This window comes from Salmo salar, chromosome ssa15 (genome assembly GCF_905237065.1).
Source record: "Salmo salar chromosome ssa15, Ssal_v3.1, whole genome shotgun sequence".
In the NCBI taxonomy this organism is placed as follows: Eukaryota; Metazoa; Chordata; class Actinopteri; order Salmoniformes; family Salmonidae; genus Salmo; species Salmo salar.
In genome coordinates, this window is record NC_059456.1 from 56,753,532 (window position 1) to 56,772,817 (window position 19,286).

The window sequence follows — 19,286 nt, forward strand, 5'->3', positions numbered from 1 at the left end:
ATAGGCTAGGCGATACAGGTTAGCGCCATCTTGGAACCATCTAAAATCAAATATACTATTGTAAATATTCCCTTACCTTTGATTATGTTAATCAGAAGGCACTTCCAGGAATCCCAGGTCCACAACAAATGTAGTTTTGTTCGAAAAAGTTAATAATTTATGTCCCAATAGCTCCTTCTTGTTAGCGCGTTCCGAAGGCTACTCAAAATGTACTGAAGCGCGCGGGACTTGTCGTCACGAATGTGCAAAAAATATATATTTACGTTCGTTCAAACAAGTCAAACGTTGTATAACATAAATCTTTAGGGCCTTTTTCAATCAGAGCTTCAATAATATTCAAGGGGGACGATTGCATTGTCTTACTAAACGTTTTGGAAGGGGAGGCTACCCATGGGCGCCCGCGTCATAGTAGTAATGGCCCTCCCCCTATGACCAACTTTCCGAGCCTCTCTTTTGGTCAGTTTCTACCGGAGAAGACTCAAACCACTTTGTAAAGACTGTTGACATCTAGTGGAAGCCTTAGGAAGTGCTCAATGAATCCTAACTCACGGTGTGTCTCATAGGCAAAGTGTTGAAGGTGATTCCACAAATCAGATTTCCACTTCCTGTTAGGATCTGTCTCGGGTTTTTGACTGCCATATGAGTTTTGTTATACTCACAGACATCATTCAAACAGTTTTAGAAACTTTAGAGTGTTTTCTATCCAAATCTACTAATTATATGCATATCCTAGCTTCTGAGTTTGAGTAGGAGGCCATTTAAAATGGGCACGTATTTTTTTCAAATTCGCTGTAGTACCCCCTATCCTTAAGGTGCTGTAAGAAGTTAACAAACTATAGTTTTGGCAAGTCGGTTAGTACATCTACTTTGTGCATGACACAAGTAATTTTTCCAACAATTCTTTACAGAAAGATTATTTCACTGTATCATAATTCCAGTGGGTCAGAAGTTTACATACACCAAATTGACTGTGCCTTTAATACAGCTTGGAAAACTCCAGAAAATGATGTCATGGCTTTAGAAGCTTCTGATAGGCTAATTGACATCATTTGAGTCAATTGGAGGTGTACCTGTGGATGTATTTCAAGGCCTACCTTCAAACTCAGTGCCTCTTTGCTTGACATCATGGGAAAATCAAAAGAAATCAGCCAAGACCTCAGAAATAAATTGTAGACCTCCACAAGTCTGATTCATCCTTGGGAGCAATTTCCAAATGCCAGAAGGTACCACAGTAATCTTTCCAAATGTGAGATGTTTGTTCTGAATGGAGCTGTCAATCCAGCAGACTGTAACATCTCAGAAAAATATACTGTAACCTACCTCGGTGTAAAGATCACCAAAAATCTTAAGGCTGTGAATGATCTTACTTTGAACACTGTAACTGAATTTGTAAAAAAAATAAATGGATCCTCATGGTTAGTGAGGGATTTAAGTCTTCAAGGAAGGGTGCTTTTATCCAAAGCTGAGGGGCTATCTTGTGCATCTTCTTTTTTCATCTATTGACATTCTCAAATCCTCTTGCTGTACCTTAGACAGGTTATTGTATAACTTCATATGGATAAACAATCCACATAAGATAACATTAGATTTTTATCTTATCACCAACCGGGTTTGTGATGGCGGTCTAAATGTCTTAGACTTCACTCTCTTTAATCAGTTATCAAAAGTCAACTGCGTTAAAAGGTACTTAAAAAAATCCTCAGTTTCTTTAATTTTATACCTCATTTTGTTTTTCAGAAGCTCGGAGGGCTTAATTCTTTACTACAATGTCCCTATATTGTGGGTAAACTTCCTGTGAAATTGGCAGCTTTTCACAAGCAGACTTTAATGTGCTGGGCTTTGTTATATAAACAACTTTTCACCTCAAATGTTTATATGGAATAATGGGTCGATATTACATAGAAACAAGATGTTATTTTACCTTAACTTTTTCTCTAAAAACATTATCCTGTCAGCCAATTAGTTAGTATTGGTGGGAATCTATTTACGTGGAGAGAATTTATGGAAAGAAACAACTTTGAGGTTTCAAGTAATGAGTATGACACTGTTATAAAAGCTATACCTAGTGGGATAAAATCTTTACTTCAGAATAATGCATATTTTGGAATATCTCCTATTGTAAGCAATATCCAGGTGAATGGCATAGGTTTACCAGATAAGAAATTCAACAATCATTATTTAAGAGTTATTTTCTACAGGAAGTCTATTCCCTCTGCGATATTTTGTTGGGCTTCATATGGCACCATGCTTGGCTCACTCCATACAAATGTATGGTGACCAATAAAGTAAAGGAGATCTCCTTTAAGATTATCATTAGATTCTATCCGTGTAATAGCTTGATTTCTAAATATAGACCTGATGGTACCAGTGAATGCAGTTGTGAACTAGAAACTGACTCTATTGGGGTGGCAGATAGCCTGGTGGTTAGAGCATTGGGCCAATAACTGAAAGTTTGCTGTATCGAAACCCTGAGCTGACAATGTAAAAATATGTTGTTTTGCCCCTGAACCCTGTCATTGCAAAATAAGAATTTGTTCTTAAAACCTCTCTAGGCTAGGCGGGACGAATTCGTCCCACCTACGTAACAGCCACTGCCAGCCTGTGGCGCGATTTTCAAAATCTTAAAAATCCTATTATTTCAATTTCTCAAACATATGACTATTTTACAGCCATTTAAAGATAAGACTCTCGTTAATCTAACCACACTGTCCGATTTCAAAAAGGCTTTACAACGAAAGCAAAACATTAGATTATGTCAGCAGAGTACCAAGCCAGAAATAATCAGACACCCATTTTTCAAGCCAGCATATAATGTCACCAAAACCCAGAAGACAGCTAAATGCAGCACTCACCTTTGATGATCTTCATCAGATGACAACCCTAGGACATTATGTTATACAATACATGCATGTTTTGTTCAATCAAGTTCATATTTATATCAAAAACCAGCTTTTTACATTAGCATGTGACGTTCAGAACTAGCATACCCCCGCAAACTTCCGGGGAATTCGCTAACATTTTACTAAATTACTCACGATAAACGTTCACAAAAAGCATAACAATTATTTTAAGAATTATAGATACAGACCTCCTCTATGCACTCGATATGTCCGATTTTAAAATAGCTTTTGGTGAAAGCACATTTTGCAATATTCTAAGTACATAGCCCAGGCATCACGGGCTCGCTTATTTAGACACCCGGCAAGTTTAGCACTCACCATAATCATATTTACTATTATAAAAATGTCATTACCTTTTGTTGTCTTCGTCAGAATGCACACCCAGGACAGCTACTTCAATAACAAATGTTGGTTTGGTCCAAAATAATCCATCGTTATATCCGAATAGCGGCGTTTTGTTCGTATGCGTTCCAGACACTATCCGAAATAGTAAAGAAGTGTCACGCGCTTGGCGCAATTCCCGACAATAAAATTCAAAGTATTCCATTGCCGTACGTCGAAGCATGTCAACCGCTGTTTAAAATCAATTTTTACGTCATTTTTCTCGTAGAAAAGCGATAATATTCCGACAGGGAATCTCCTTTTCGGCAAACAGAGGAAAAAATCCCAAAGGCGGGGGCGGTCGGGGTCACGGGCATAAACTAGTGTCTCTTGATGGGCCACTTGAGAAAGGCGATAATGTGTTTCAGCCTGGGGCTGGAATGACGACATTCTGTTTTTTCCCGGGCTCTGAGAGCCTATGGAAGACGTGGGAAGTGTCATGTTAGAGCAGAGATCCTTAGTAAATGATAGAGATGGCAAAGAAGTTCCAGAAATGGTCAGACAGGCCACTTCCTGTAAAGGAATCTCTCAGGTTTTGACCTGTCATTTGAGTTCTGTTATACTCACAGACACCATTCAAACAGTTTTAGAAAATTTAGGGTGTTTTCTATCCATATGTAATAAGTATATGCATATTCTAGTTACTGAGTAGGAGTGGTAACCAGATTAAATCGGTTATGTTTTTTATCCAGCCGTGTCAATGCTGCCCCCTAGCCCTAACAGGCCTAGTTAAATAAAAGTTAAATATGTAAAAAATAAAAACACTTCTTCTGTCATTGTTTACATAGTGTTCTGGACTGATGTAATACTATATCTTTGCAACAAAATGCATGCAACCATTGAAATATCAAAGTTTAACATGTTATTTTACTATACTGATTCCACAATTGAACGCATGTCATACATCTCATTATTTTATTATGAAAATGTTTCATACACACAACATTTATGAAGAAAAAGCCCCTTTTCTTAATTTTTTATCTGATTTGGAAAACTATTTGAATCATTAAAACGTATACAAAACAAAATGTCAAACAAATTTATTCACTACATGTCTGTATTTGAATTGATATATGGATTTGTATTATTATAATATTTTTTCTCTTGCATGTTACTGTTTAAATATATTTTTTTAAATAAAAAACAAGTAACTTGTTAAGCTAACAAGAAATTGCATAGCAACAGCATCAATTTCCGATAAACAGGCGAAGCGTGTAGTACTCTCAATTGAAAGAATACCGTTAATTTACGGTATACTAAAATTAAGTATTAGTATATAGTAGGTAGTATATAACGTTACTTATTAAGAATGTATTATACAGTATGTTAGTATGGGTATTCTAACACAACTAGGGTATTTTAATAGACGTATGCTTACTTCGTTTTTGACCTTTGTTTACATTTAATATGGAATTATTACTGTGCATGTTAGCGTACATGCAACTATCGCCGTTGTAAAAATGGTTCACTCTCAGGTTTATAAAGCAAAATGTCATTGCACTTAGTCGTACTTACCAGGATGGCCGAGTGGTTAAGGCGTTGGACTTAAGATCCAATGGACATGTGTCCGCGTGGGTTCGAACCCCACTCCTGGTAGAACATTTTTCTCAAGGAATTCCGTGAAATTAGATGCTCTTTCATAAACACAAACATATGCGGCCTTGTTATTCAATTGAAGGATTTGTATTGTAAGCAGATGCTCTACACAACCGTAGTGTAGTCTTTGTAACATGCTGCAGTCAGTTTGTAGCAGTAAACGAAGCTAGAATGTTACAACGTAGTCCGGCACCATTTTCAGTGTGTTAGATCGCAAAATCATGTCTGACAGTTGGGCTACTGTTATTGTAACACCTTTATGCCATATAAGAAGCAGTTTAATATATTACGGTTTATTTCACGTTTTTGTCAAATGATAAAGCGTATATGGCTACCTCCTACTGGTCAATGTAATGCATTGTCTTGATTACTACGATGTAATGTTGTAATAACAATGGGTTATGTTTAGATTTTTTTTTATAGTGTGCTTATTGTTGAAATACGCAACGTCCACTTGACTATCACTATTTTACTCCTGAGCTTCATTCATGCCACATCTGTGTTTAGAATAACGTTATTTTATTATTTCGTCAGTGATTAAATGACAGGACTATGTCCTCTTTTGGACACAAGGGGTCATTAGAACTCCTTTATGTGTAGGCCTGCAATACATGCCCATTCAATTCCATAGTTTTCAGGCCAAGGGCACCACATAATTTACATTACAAGAATTAGAGCAGTATTATATATCTCAGACAGTAACACTTTATCATAGGTTTCCATATATCTATGTAATTACACAGTAATAAAATAACAGCATTGTATTAACTAGTAGCTTTGTAAATACTTGGCAATATGTAATACACATTGAAATATCTGATAGATACTGCTGCCAGTGTATTCAACATTTAATACCAAATGTTGACTAATTTCATGCATGTTTTAGCATGTAGCCTAATGGTGACATGTCAGCTGCCTATAGCCTATGGTTCTTTTCCTACAAATAAGCTCTCTCCCAACCTGACCGATAAACCAGTTGGTCTTACATTCCATCTTCTTTTTGGAGTCCTCCTCTCTGGTCGGCTCACTTTACCTGTGCTGTTCCCTGAAAACAGCACGAGGGCCCTATGGAGCACTAATTTGTACAATCGAGCCGGACAACAGCCTACAATGGAAGATCAACATCTCTGCATCACTAAAGCCACTGGGATCCAGGCAGAGACTGTTTTTTAGATTTCCATTTCCATTTTAGATTTCCAAGTGTTGCCTTGTGTCCTTTAATATCAATTAGATACAGTTGAAGTCGGAAGTTTACATACTAGCATAAACAAGTTTTGATGATTCCAAGTGTTTCAACCACTCCACAAATTTCTTGTTAACAAACTATACATTTACATTACATTTAAGTCATTTAGCAGACGCTCTTATCCAGAGCGACTTACAAAATGGTGCATTCACCTTATGATATCCAGTGGAACAACCACTTTACAATAGTGCATCTAAATATTTTAAGGGGGGGGTTAGAAGGATTACTTTATCCTATCCTAGGTATTCCTTAAAGAGGTGGGGTTTCAGGTGTCTCCGGAAGGTGGTGATTGACTCCGCTGTCCTGGCGTCGTGAGGGAGCTTGTTCCACCATTGGGGTGCCAGAGCAGCGAACAGTTTTGACTGGGCTGAGCGGGAACTGTGCTTCCTCAGAGGTAGGGGGGCCAGCAGGCCAGTGGTGGATGAACGCAGTGCCCTTGTTTGGGTGTAGGGCCTGATCAGAGCCTGAAGGTATGGAGGTGCCGTTCCCTTCACAGCTCCGTAGGCAATCACCATGGTCTTGTAGCGGATGCGAGCTTCAACTGGAAGCCAGTGGAGAGAGCGGAGGAGCGGGGTGACGTGAGAGAACTTGGGAAGGTTGAACACCAGACGGGCTGCGGCGTTCTGGATGAGTTGTAGGGGTTTAATGGCACAGGCAGGGAGCCCAGCCAACAGCGAGTTGCAGTAATCCAGACGGGAGATGACAAGTGCCTGGATTAGGACCTGCGCCGCTTCCTGTGTGAGGCAGGGTCGTACTCTGCGAATGTTGTAGAGCATGAACCTACAGGATCGGGTCACCGCCTTGATGTTAGTGGAGAACGACAGGGTGTTGTCCAGGATCACGCCAAGGTTCTTAGCACTCTGGGAGGAGGACACAAGGGAGTTGTCAACCGTGATGGCGAGATCATGGAACGGGCAGTCCTTCCCCGGGAGGAAGAGCAGCTCCGTCTTGCCGAGGTTCAGCTTGAGCTGGTGATCCGTCATCCACATTGATATGTCTGACAGACATGCAGAGATGCGATTCGCCGCCTGGTTATCAGAAGGGGGAAAGGAGAAGATTAATTGTGTGTCGTCTGCATAGCAATGATAGGAGAGACCATGTGAGGATATGACAGAGCCAAGTGACTTGGTGTATAGCGAGAATAGGAGAGGGCCTAGAACAGAGCCCTGGGGGACACCAGTGGTGAGAGCGCATGGTGCGGAGACAGATTCTCGCCACGCCACCTGGTAGGAGCGACCTGTCAGGTAGGACGCAATCCAAGCGTGGGCCGCGCCGGAGATGCCCAACTCGGAGAGGGTGGAGAGGAGGATCTGATGGTTCACAGTATCAAAGGCAGCAGATAGGTCTAGAAGTATGAGAGCAGAGGAGAGAGAGTTAGCTTTAGCAGTGCGGAGAGCCTCCGTGACACAGAGAAGAGCAGTCTCAGTTGAATGCCCAGTCTATAGTTTTAAAAACTATAGTTTTGGCAAGTCAGTTAGGACATCGACTTTGTGCATGACACAAGTAATTTTTCCAACAATTGTTTACAGACACATTATTTCACAATTCCAGTGGGTCAGAAGTGTACATACACTAAGTTGTCTGTGCCTTTAAACAGCTTGGAAAATGCCCGTAAATGATGTCATGGCTTTAGAAGCTAATGATAGGCTAATTGACATCATTTGAGTCAATTGGAGGTGTACCTGTGGATGTATTTCAAGGCCTACCTTCAAACTCAGTGGCTCTTTGCTTGACGTCATGGGAAAATCAAAAGAAATCAGCCAAGACCTCAGAAAAAAAATTGTAGACCTCCACAAGTCTGGTTCATCCTTGGGAGAAATTTCCAAATGCATGAAGGTACCACGTTCATCTGTACAAACAATAGCACGCAAGTATAAACACCATGGGACCATGCAGCCGTCATACCGCTCAGGAAAGAGACGTGTTCTGTCCCCTAGAGATGAACGTACTTTGGTGCGAAAAGTGCAAATCAATCCCAGAACAACAGCAAAGGACCCTGTGAAGATGCTGGAGGAAACAGGTACAAAAGTATCTATATCCAAAGTAAAACGAGTCCTATATCGACATTACCTGAAAGGCCGCTCAGCAAAGAAAAAGCCACTGCTCCAAAACCACCATAAAAAAGCCAGACTACGGTTTGCAACTGCACATGGGGACAAATATTGTACTTTTTGGAGAAATGTCCTCTGGTCTGATGAAACAAAAATAGACCTGTTTGGCCATAATGACCATCATTATGTTTGGAGGAAAAGGGGGAGGCTTGCAAGCCGAAGAACACCATCCCAAACGTGAAGCATGGGGGTGGCAGCATCATGTTGTGGGGGTGCTTTGCTGCAGGAGGGCCTGCTGCACTTCACAAAATAGATGGCATCATGAGGCAGGGAAATTATGTGGATATATTGAAGCAACATCTCAAGACATCAGTCAGAAAGTTAAAGCTTGGTCACAAATGGGTCTTCCAAATGGACAATGACCCCAAGCATACTTCCAAGTTGTGTCAAAATGGCCTAAGGACAACAAAGTCAAGGTATTGGAGTGGCCATCACAAAGCCCTGACCTCAATCCTATAGAAAATGTGTGGGCAGAACTAAAAAAGCATGTGCGAGCAAGGAGGCGTACAAACCTGACTCAGTTACACCAGTTATGTCAGGAGGAATGGGCCAAAATTCACCCAACTTATTGTGGGAAGCTTGTGGAAGGCTACCCCTAAACGTTTGACCCAGGTTAAACAATTTATAGGCAATGCTACAAAATACTAATTGAGTGTATGTAAACTTCTGACCCACTGGGAATGTGATGAAAGAAATAAAAGCTGAAATAAATCATTCTCTATCATTCTGACATTTCACATTCTTAAAATAAAGTAGTAATCCTAACTGACCTAAAACAGGGATTTTTTACTAGGATTAAATGTCAGGAATTGTGAAAAACTGAGTTTAAATGTATTTGGCTAAGGTGTATGTAAACTTCCGACTTCAACTGTATAAGTAACGCGCCCTTCCTAAGAACAATGTCCAATTGTTGACAAAAACGTTTGGTAAAAATTAGGTATGTGTTTGATGGTTATTCTTTGGCAAACAAACTACGAAGGGAAATTAGTGGATAGTTTACACTTTTTTTGTTATTTAATGAAATATTGTTTTTAGAAAAGGGGCATTTCCCCCAACTATGGTGTAACAGCCCGCCAGTGTGTTATAATCTAATTGATACATTCTCTTTCGATTTTTTGTTGTTGTAATGAACTCTTAAAAGCTAAAGTCTAGGTGTTTTATTTTACTTAAATAAATTAAATATTGAAACAAAATGGTATTGCACATCTTGCTATTAATATTCTCACTATGATGAGGTTTTGATGTAAGGTCCCTCTTTTCATTTTCGTGCCAAATCATTTCCAAATCATCATACAGTATATATAAAATGTCTGCGTAACTCAATGACATTGGACATGATTTGGAAGATGCTATTTTAGTTACCATTGCTTGCATTGGTTTGCCGGGGGGCCCAGTTGCTCCGTTGGAGGGGCCAGTTGCCCCCAACATACTCACCTTACATTTGAATGCTTTATTAAAAACTGAAGATTCCCTTAAGGAGATGTACATATATACAGTGGCTTGCAAAAGTATTCACCCCCCTTGGCATTTTTTTTATTTTGTTGCCTTACAACATGGAATTAAAATTGTTTTTTGGGGGGTTTGTATCATTTCATTAACACAACATGCCTACCACTTTGAAGATGCAAAATATATATATTTTTGTGAAACAAACAAGAAATAAGACAAAAAAACTGAAAACTTGAGCGTGCATAACTATTGACCCACCAAAGGAAATACTTTGTAGAGCCACCTTTTGCAGCAATTACAGCTGCAAGTCTCTTGGGGTATGTCTCTATAAGCTTGGCACATCTAGCCACTGGGATTTTTGCCCATTCTTCAAGGCAAAACTGCTCCAGTTCCTTCAACTTGGATGGGTTCCGCTAGTGTATAGCAATCTTTAAGTCATATGCACGCACCACTTTCATATACATATGCACGCACCACTTTTACATTTTTTGGAAACAAGTTATATTTTTCATTTCACTTCACCAATTTGGACTATTTTGTGTATGTCCGTGACATGAAATCCCCCAACAAATCCATTTAAATTACAGGTTGTAAAGCAACAAAATAGGAAAAACGCCAAGGGGGATGTGTCACGGTTGTCGTAGGAAGGAGTAGAGGACCAAAGTGCAGCGTGTGTGTAGTTCCACATTTTATTTAATCTGTGAAACTATGCAATACATAAATAAACTGAATCGACAAAACAACAAACCGTGACTCAGAAGAGAAACAAACACTACTCAAAAATAATCACCCAGAAAACCCAGGAAGAAAAACCCCTATTTAAGTATGATCTCCAATTAGAGACAACGAGGACCAGCTACCTCTAATTGGAGATCATCCCAAACAAACCAACATAGAAATACAAAAACTAGAACCTAAGAACATAGAAATAGAAAACATAGAAAAACACAAAACGCCCTGACCTACTCTACCATAGAAAATAACATCTTACTATGGTCAGGACATGACAGGATGAATACTTTTGCAAGGCAGTGTACGTCCATTTTAGCTCGCTCATTGATGTCTTAATCAAAATTACGGATTGCCGCTCCTCTACTCATCGTTCCCTTATGCCATAGCTTGTACATCTCGATTGTCAGTAGAAACCACATTTGTTTAAGCAATTCAGCCATATCAGCTATGTCTTTTTAAAGGCAGTAAATGAGGCTGAATGAATTGTTTTTCTGCCAGACAAGGCTCCGCTGATAACCAGGTGTACAGCAGCCGTGGTAAGGATTCACTCCATGGTGTTGAAAAGAAAGCTCTACTGTTGGGACAGCTTTATGAAGGCCCTAACAGTCTGTGGGCACCGTTTGTCACCGTTATTGTTTAATTAATGGTTTGTTTAGTGTTGTGTAGTGGCTTTGCTGACATGCATCAACCTCCAAAAAGTTGAGTTTGCACCAACAAGATTTACATGCTAAAATCGCCACTGGTAGAATGGCAGTACATTTTTATTTAAAAAAATAACAATCAGGGAGAAGGACCCCCGGACCCCTGTCTACTGCTCATCCTTCCCAGTATCTACAACACAATTTCGCCCTTGACTCAAATGTTAAGGGCGAACGATATAGTCTCCCATTCCTGTCAATGTGTCAATATTAAAACAATAATAATAAATCAGTAACATATCCATATATTTGAGATCATGTTACACAACAGTTAACAGAAAAACAGATAAATTGCATTTTGGGAAAATGTTTTTGCTTGTTCAAATTTTCTTTTCCATCGTTGGGGGACTACTTGAGTGTTGGCGCGGTCGGCGTCACATGACCACGCGCCCATGTTTACATCCGAGCGTCAGAAGTTTGCGGGTAGACAGGTAAACGATAGCAGCAACAGGAACAAAGTTTGGGACGGAGACTCACTCCTTAGCTGAACCGGTTTGTCCCGTGAAATAGACGAGAAAAAAAACGAAACTCACTGGATAACCATCAGGAAGTCAACAGTCTCTACCGCAGTGACTAGGAACATTTTATTGTATTGGACATTTGAGAAATGTACAGGTAACCCATTAGGGCGTACACCCATGCAGCCAGCGCCATCAATAAACGAGGGATATTGACCAAATGAGACACAAATTACAAAAACACAATTCCTTGTGTTTCGATGTGTAGCATATGAAAAACTTTATAGCCAATTGTTTTATTGGTTTTTACTTTCCTAAAACAATAATAGGTTTCATGCATGTTAACATTAGAAGCCTCCTCCCTAAGTTTGATTTATTCACTGCTTTAGCGCACTCTGCCAACCCGGATGTCCTAGCCGTGTCTGAATCCTGGCTTAAGAAGGCCAACAAAAACCCTGAAATTTCCATCCATAACTATAACATTTTCCGACAAGACAGAACTGCCAAAGGGGGCGGAGTTGCAATCTACTGTAGAAATAGCCTGCAGAGTTCTGTCTTACTATCCAGGTCTGTGCCCAAACAGTTCTCCTTTTAAAAATCGACCTTTCCAGAAACAAATCTCTCACTGTTGCCGTTTGCTATAGACCAGCCTCTGCCCCCAGCTGTGCCCTGGACACCATATGTGAATTGATTGCCCCCCATCTATCTTCAGAGCTCGTGCTGTTAGGTGACCTAAACTGGGACATGCTTACCATCCCGGCCATCCTACAATCTAAGCTAGATGCTTGCGTCCGTAATGGGTCTGCGGTCAAACGACCACCCCTCATCACTGTCAAACACTCCCTAAAACACTTCAGCTAGTAGCCCTTTCTAATCGACCTGGCGCGGGTATCCTGTAAGGATACTTACCTCATTTCGTCAGTACAAGATGCCTGGTTATTCTTTAAAAGTGCTTTCCTCACAATCTTAAATAAGCATGCCCCATTCAAAAAATGTTGAACCAGGAACAGATATAGTCTGTGGATCACTCCAGACCTGGCTGCCCTTGACCAGCACAAAAACATCCTGTGGCGTTCTACATTAGCATCGAATAGCCACCGCGACATGCAACTTTTCAGGGAAGTTAGGAACCAATATACACAGTCAGTTAGGAAAGCTAAGGCTAGCTTTTTCAAACAGAAATTTGCATCCTGTAGCACAAACTCCAAAAAGTTCTGGGACACTAAATTCCATGGAGAATAAGAGCACCTACTCCCAGCTGCCCACTGCACTGAGGCTAGGAAACCCTGTCACCACCGATAAATCCACGATAATCGAGAATTTCAATAAGCATTTTTCTACGGCTGGCCATGCTTTCCACCTGGCCACCCATACCCTGGTCAACGGCCCTGCACCCCCCACAGCAACTTGCCCAAGCCTCCCACATTTCTCCTTCACCCAAATCCAGACAGCTGATGTTCTGAAAGAGCTGTACAATCTGGACCCCTACAAATCTGGACCCTACAAATCAGCAGGGCTAGACAATCTGGAACCTCTCTTCCTAAAATTATCAGCCAAAATTGTTGCAAACCCTATTACTAGCCTGTTCAATCTCTTTCGTATTGTCTGAGATCCCCAAAGATTGGAAAGCTGCAGCGGTCATCCCCTCTTCAAATGGGCGAGACACTCTAACCCAAACTGCTACAGACCTATATCTATCCTACCCTGCCTCTCTAAAGTCTTCGAAAGCCAAGGTAACAAACAGATCACCGACCATTTCGAATCCCACTGTACCTTCTCCGCTATGCAATCTGGTTTCCGAGCTGGTCATGGGTGCACCGCAGCTACGCTCAAGGTCCTAAACGATATCATAACCTCCATCGATAAGAGACAATACTGTGCAGCTGTATTCATCAACCTGGCCAAGGCTTTCGACTCTGTCAATCACCACATTGTTATCATTAGACTCAACAGCCTTGGTTTCTCAAATGACTGCCTCGCCTGGTTCACCAACTACTTCTCAGACAGAGTTCAGTGTGTCAAATCGGAGGGCCTGTTTTCCGGACCTCTGGCAGTCCCTATGGGGGTGCCACAGGGTTCAATTCTCGGGCCGACTCTTTTCTCTGTATACATCAATGATGTCGCTCTTGCTGCTGGTGATTCTCTGATCCACCTCTACGCAGACGGTACCATTCTGTATACTTCTGGCCCTTCTTTGCCATACAACTCTCCTTCCGTGGCCTCCAACTGCTCTTAAATGCAAGTAAAACTAAATGCATGCTCTTCAACAGATGTGGACAACTACAAATACCTAAGTGTCTGGTTAGACTGTAAATTTTCCTTCCAGACTCACATTAAGCATCTCCAATCCAAAATTAAATCTAGAATTGGCTTCCCATTTCACAACAAAGCATCCTTCACTCATGCTGCCAAACATACCATCGTAAAACTGACTCTCCTACTGATCCTTGACTTCGGCGATGTCATTTACAGAATAGCCTCCAACACCACTCAGCAAATTTGATGCAGTCTATCACAGTGCCATCCGTTTTGTCACCAAAGCCGCATATACGACCCACCACTGCGACCTGTATGCTCTCGTTGTCTGGCCCTCGCTTCATATTCGTCGCCAAACCCACTGGCTCCAGGTCATCTATAAGTCTTTGCTAGGTAAAGCCCCGCCTTATCTCAGCTCACTGGTCACCATAGCAGCACCCACCCGTAGCATGCGCTCCAGCAGGTATATTTCACTGGGCACCACCAAATCCAATTCCTCCTTTGGCCGCCTTTCCTTCCCGTTTTCTGCTGCCAATGACTGGAACGAATTGCAAAAAAAACATTAAAAGATCACTGAAGCTAGAGACTCATATCTCCCTCACTAACTTTAAGCACCAGCTGTCAGAGCAGCTCACAGATCACTGCACCTGTACATAGCCCATCCAACTACCTCATCCCAATACTGTTATTTATTGTTTTTCCTCTTTTGCACCCCAGTATCTCTACTTGCACATTCATCTTCTGCACATCTATCTCATTTGCACACACTGTATATAGACTTTGTTTTCTATTGTGTTATTGACTGTATGTTTGTTTACTCCATGTGTAACTCTGTTGCTGTTTGTGTCCTCTACTTTGCTTTATCTTGGCCATGTCGCAGTTGTAAATGAGAACTTGTTCTCAACTAGCCTACCTGGTTAAATAAAGGTGAAAAAAAATAATAATAATTGTCTACCTCACGGTTCTGCTGCAGAGATTTAAACAATAAATTCATCTAGGCTTAGGTGTCCAGTGTATGCTACTAATATATATATATACATACATATAGGAAGAGAAGCTTAGCTTAGGCCTAGCCTCAGAGACAGAGATATACCGGCGGCATGCTATGACACCAACATGCATTTCTTTATCCTTGCAATAAAGAAATAGGTGTACAGAGGAAGTCTAATTTGTTGTTTTTCTATCTGAAATGTTTTATAAAGACACAGTGCCTTCAGAAAGTATTCACACACATTGACGTTTTCCACATTTTGTTGTGTTACAAAGTGGGATTAAAATGGATTTAATTGTATTTTTTTGGTCAACGATCTACGCATAATACTATGTGATGTCAAAGTGGAGGAAACATTCTAACGTTTGTTTTAATTCATGGAAAATAAAAAACAAATGTATTATGATTAAATAAGTATTCAACACCTGGGTCAATACATGTGTCGTGGACGAATCAGAATTAGTTGGGTAACATAGATAATTAAGATGTTTTATTAGTATAATATGCTTATGTGAGATACTTGTCATTAGAAAGTGTCCTTTGACTCTGGAATGTTTCAGTTACACATTTCCCTTAGCTGGGGCTCAGACACTTGGGGCCCAGAGAGGGGAAGAGGTCAGACATGTCTTTTACTTGTCTCTGTTACTCTGCAGAATATCAGCAAGAGAGGAGGACAGAATGAAATATTGTCTTCATATGTGAATGTCTCTTTACCTATGCTTAAACCATGTGAAGGGATGGCGTGATTACTGGGGAAGCAATGACTTGTCTCCACAATGTCTGTGAGCAAGTCACACCCTCCTTTTCCTTATTGTGGGGAGGTTTATGGCAGTGTCTGGGACCATTGTCTCTTAGATCTCACACGTATCCTGTGATAATATATGGCCTAGAGGCTCACTCCCTCCAGTGAGCCTGTCCAGGAGTGGGGTCAAGAGGGGGTTTGCTTGAGATGGGAGTATCTAGATTTGTAAAATGTAAATGTAAAAAATGTAGATTTGACAATTGATATATGCCATTGGATGAAATGGTGTTTTCGTTCTATACCGTACCTGGGAGGGACAGTTCTAAGGAGACCAGATACTGGGCTATATAATGAACCAGGTTGACATAGCAGTTACTGTCTGATGTGTTTTATGGATATCTGTCATACAAAACGTAACCTTTGTGAACTGTTACTAAGTATCTGTGGTTTGTCAATGTACGTTGAAGGGGCTGTATCGTTGCTATAAAAGATCCCTGAGCCATTCTGTAAGCACCTCATTAAATGATTCATTCGAGAGAATGCATTGGTGGGGTCAAGAACTTTTGCAAAAGTATCATAAAGTATTAAAGATGTAGTTTAACTCGGACTGGTGTGTTTTGTAACTCCTCATTTGGTAATGCGGAAATTAGCCACCACATTTGGCGACGAGGATGTGATGTGAATCTTCACTTGGTGATCGCTCCTGACGACCTAGGTAAATCGTGCACGAGGGATCCCTCAAACTTGGGATCTCAGGGAAACCACACTTCGGGAACGAAGCAGATGGACCCACCTTTGATCTGAGAGGCAGCGAGCCGAGTGGATAGCACATTTCGAACTTAGTTTTTTTTAAAGAAAGAGGTGAGCAAAACACACTTGAAGTCGAGTTTTTAGAAATTAGCCTCTGTTACGTGAGCTCTGAGTGTGTATTCCTTTGTGAGGGGGGCACCTTGGAGGCGTAAACAGGGCCGAGTCAGAGGAGAGCAATCTGAGAGTTTGAGGACTCAATGATACTCTGCCACTGGTCGGTTGCGGGCGACCTAGATCCGTCCTGACACTGAATTGATCACAGTGGGGATTGGTGCAGTCTGTGGGGGTGAGGGGCCAGGGTGACTGTGTGTTCTGTGTGAAACATGGTACTTGGTGAAGCCCTATTGGAATAAGGACCTAGTTCTGAGAATGTCTGTGTGACTGTCTAAGTGACCCTCAGAGGTGGTGAATTCCAATTATTTTAAATGTGCTAGCCAGGTATGCCCTGGGTTACTCTGTGTGAGTATTTTGTTAAAGTTACCACTAGGTAATCTTTGTAGGAGCGTTCTGTGTGAGCGTGAGTAGGTTTACTCTGTGTGAGTAACCTTTCAATTATGTTCTGATGTTCTGTGTGAACATCGGACCAGTTCTGTGTGAGTATCGGGCCAATCCTGTGTGGGTGATCCTTAAAGTTCTGTGTGAGTACCTAAAAGTTTCTAACGTTTTATATGGATTCTGTGAAAATATGATAAATTGTATGTGTGTGTATAATCGATTACTAGAGATTTGATAAAGAAAGTAATGCTGAGAATATAATTAGATACAATTTAAACCACCCATTCGTAGACGTACGTAGGTTTTGAGTTGGTATATTTAATGGATAATTTAATAAAGATGAGGTTTTAAGCGTTATTAAACTGTCTACAATGTTTGGGAAATTGTGCTCTAGAAACTGATTGGCGTGTGTCCGCTTTTGGTTCTTACCCTAACGATGTAACTATAAATGCTTATTGTATTATCCCCGTCTGGGTACAACAGTTGAAATAAAAATGGCCTTAAGGTCTAAGGTCTGAAACTGTTTTATTTTTCCTCCCAGTATGAGAGGAGTTGTTGGATTTATTGAATAAACCGTTTTCCATAAAGTTAGAGCGAATTAAGATGGAATCTCGACGTAATTGATAAAGTCGGACAAAGCCTAGGGTATCCATCAAACTAATTATCATTGGCAGATTTTAATATGATGAAGTAAAGTAATTGAAATACGTTGAGAAAACATAATCTACTTTTATTAAAAGGCGCAAGATCTGTTTCCTAGTCTATGAATGTTGATTTTACTCTTTGACTGCTAATCTATTCATTTGACATGTGAGAATCATCGCTGGTGTAAATCTTGGATTTTTTTAAGAGGGCTATTTTCTGGGAATTGTCTCGGTAATACGTGCCTGATTTTACGACTACAGACAATTGTGAATGGGTTTATTTGCTGGGAGTCTTGTTCAGTTAAATAGCATTGGTGGTACAGGGGTAGAATTGTCGCCTGCCACGCAGGAGGCCAGGGTTATCCTAGCCCATCTACCACGGAACTAAATGTTAATTCAACTATTGGTATGTTTTGCCTGGAGAGATACGGTTGCTAGCGTTTGTTTAAGATATAAATGTAACGTTTTGATAGCTTGATTAGTTTAAATTGAAAGACTAATTCATTAGAAAATAATAGCGAGGGAATTTTGATATGATAATGTAACGACCCTGGGTTTATAAGCGCGGAAATCAACCCTGCCGGGCGAGCATGCTTTTGCGGCACAGTCGATAGCGCGCCGGACTTCGGGCTAGAAGGTCGAGGGTTCGAGACCTGCTCCCTGCTGTTTCATTACAATACGTTGTCTGTTGCTGGAACTGACGTACAGAGAAAGAGTTGAATGATGTTATTGTTATAAGTATGGCGATTTACATGTTACTTTTAAAGTATTGGATATTTCATAAGTGTGAAGCTGAAAGAGAAGAGGAAGTTGTAAAGTTTGGGTTTAATCTTACTATAGAGGTAAGGCAGAACGTTGGTTGAGTAGTGGGTTATATTTTTGCTTACGGGTAAAGCAAAAGATGAGAAGAATTGGTTATGTGCGCTGAGCTATGCTTGGGCTATGTTTGGCTGGAAGGAAGGATTTTGTGATGTGAAGCTGGTTATTGATTCTTGGTTTGAATGTTTAGGTAACACCAGTGAATTAGAGAAGGAAGTTTATGTATTTAAACATTATACTCTGTTTCCATTACGTGGAACAATGTCAGGACAGTACAGTGAATTGCAGGTTGAGTTAATTTTATTTTACAGGGACAGTGCGAATTCATCACAGTTGTGCGTGTGCTTGGCCGGTGTGCGCGTTCCTGTAAGACGTAGAGTCGCAAGATAGCGCGAGGACGCGCTTTGTGAGGGGGGTGAGTGTAACCAAGGTGGTGCGCGCTAATAGCGTTTCAATCGGTGACGTTACTCGCTCTGAGACCTTGAAGCATAGTTTTGTTACTTCTGTAGTAAAACAATTTCATATGTTTTGGAAATTAGCTAGGTTGCATTTGGTTATTTGAATTACCTTTTTCATTTGCTTTTAAAAGAGAGGTTGGAATCAAGTATGATGCAGTGGAACTTTTCCCCTGATACATAGACATCTGTCTCAGGGGCATCAGTTGTTTTCTTTGTAAGGAACATGCAGACTGTGTTTGGTGTTTTATTTTAATTTTATTGAGATGCAAACATGAGTCTCTGAGCAACTTTGTCATCTGAACCATTACAGTAGTGAGTTCTTGTGTAGGTTGTTTGTTAATTGCATGCATTTATCACTGTATCATCTGCATACATTGGAACTTCAGACTCTGTACAGACAGAAGGAAGATCATTCATGTATGAGCTGAACAGTATTGACCTTTGGGGAATTAAAACATTGTGTATTATGAGTGGAAAAAAGTTAGTTTTGATTCTTATGC

At 40.6% G+C, this 19,286-nt stretch overlaps 1 non-coding gene across 1 annotated transcript; it reads left to right on the top strand.

Moving 5' to 3' along the window:
• Positions 1-4,794: 4,794 nt before the first annotated feature.
• trnal-uaa (transfer RNA leucine (anticodon UAA)) lies at positions 4,795-4,877 on the top strand. The gene has a single exon. It is a non-coding gene; the product is annotated as a tRNA-Leu (tRNA).
• Positions 4,878-19,286: the final 14,409 nt, after the last annotated feature.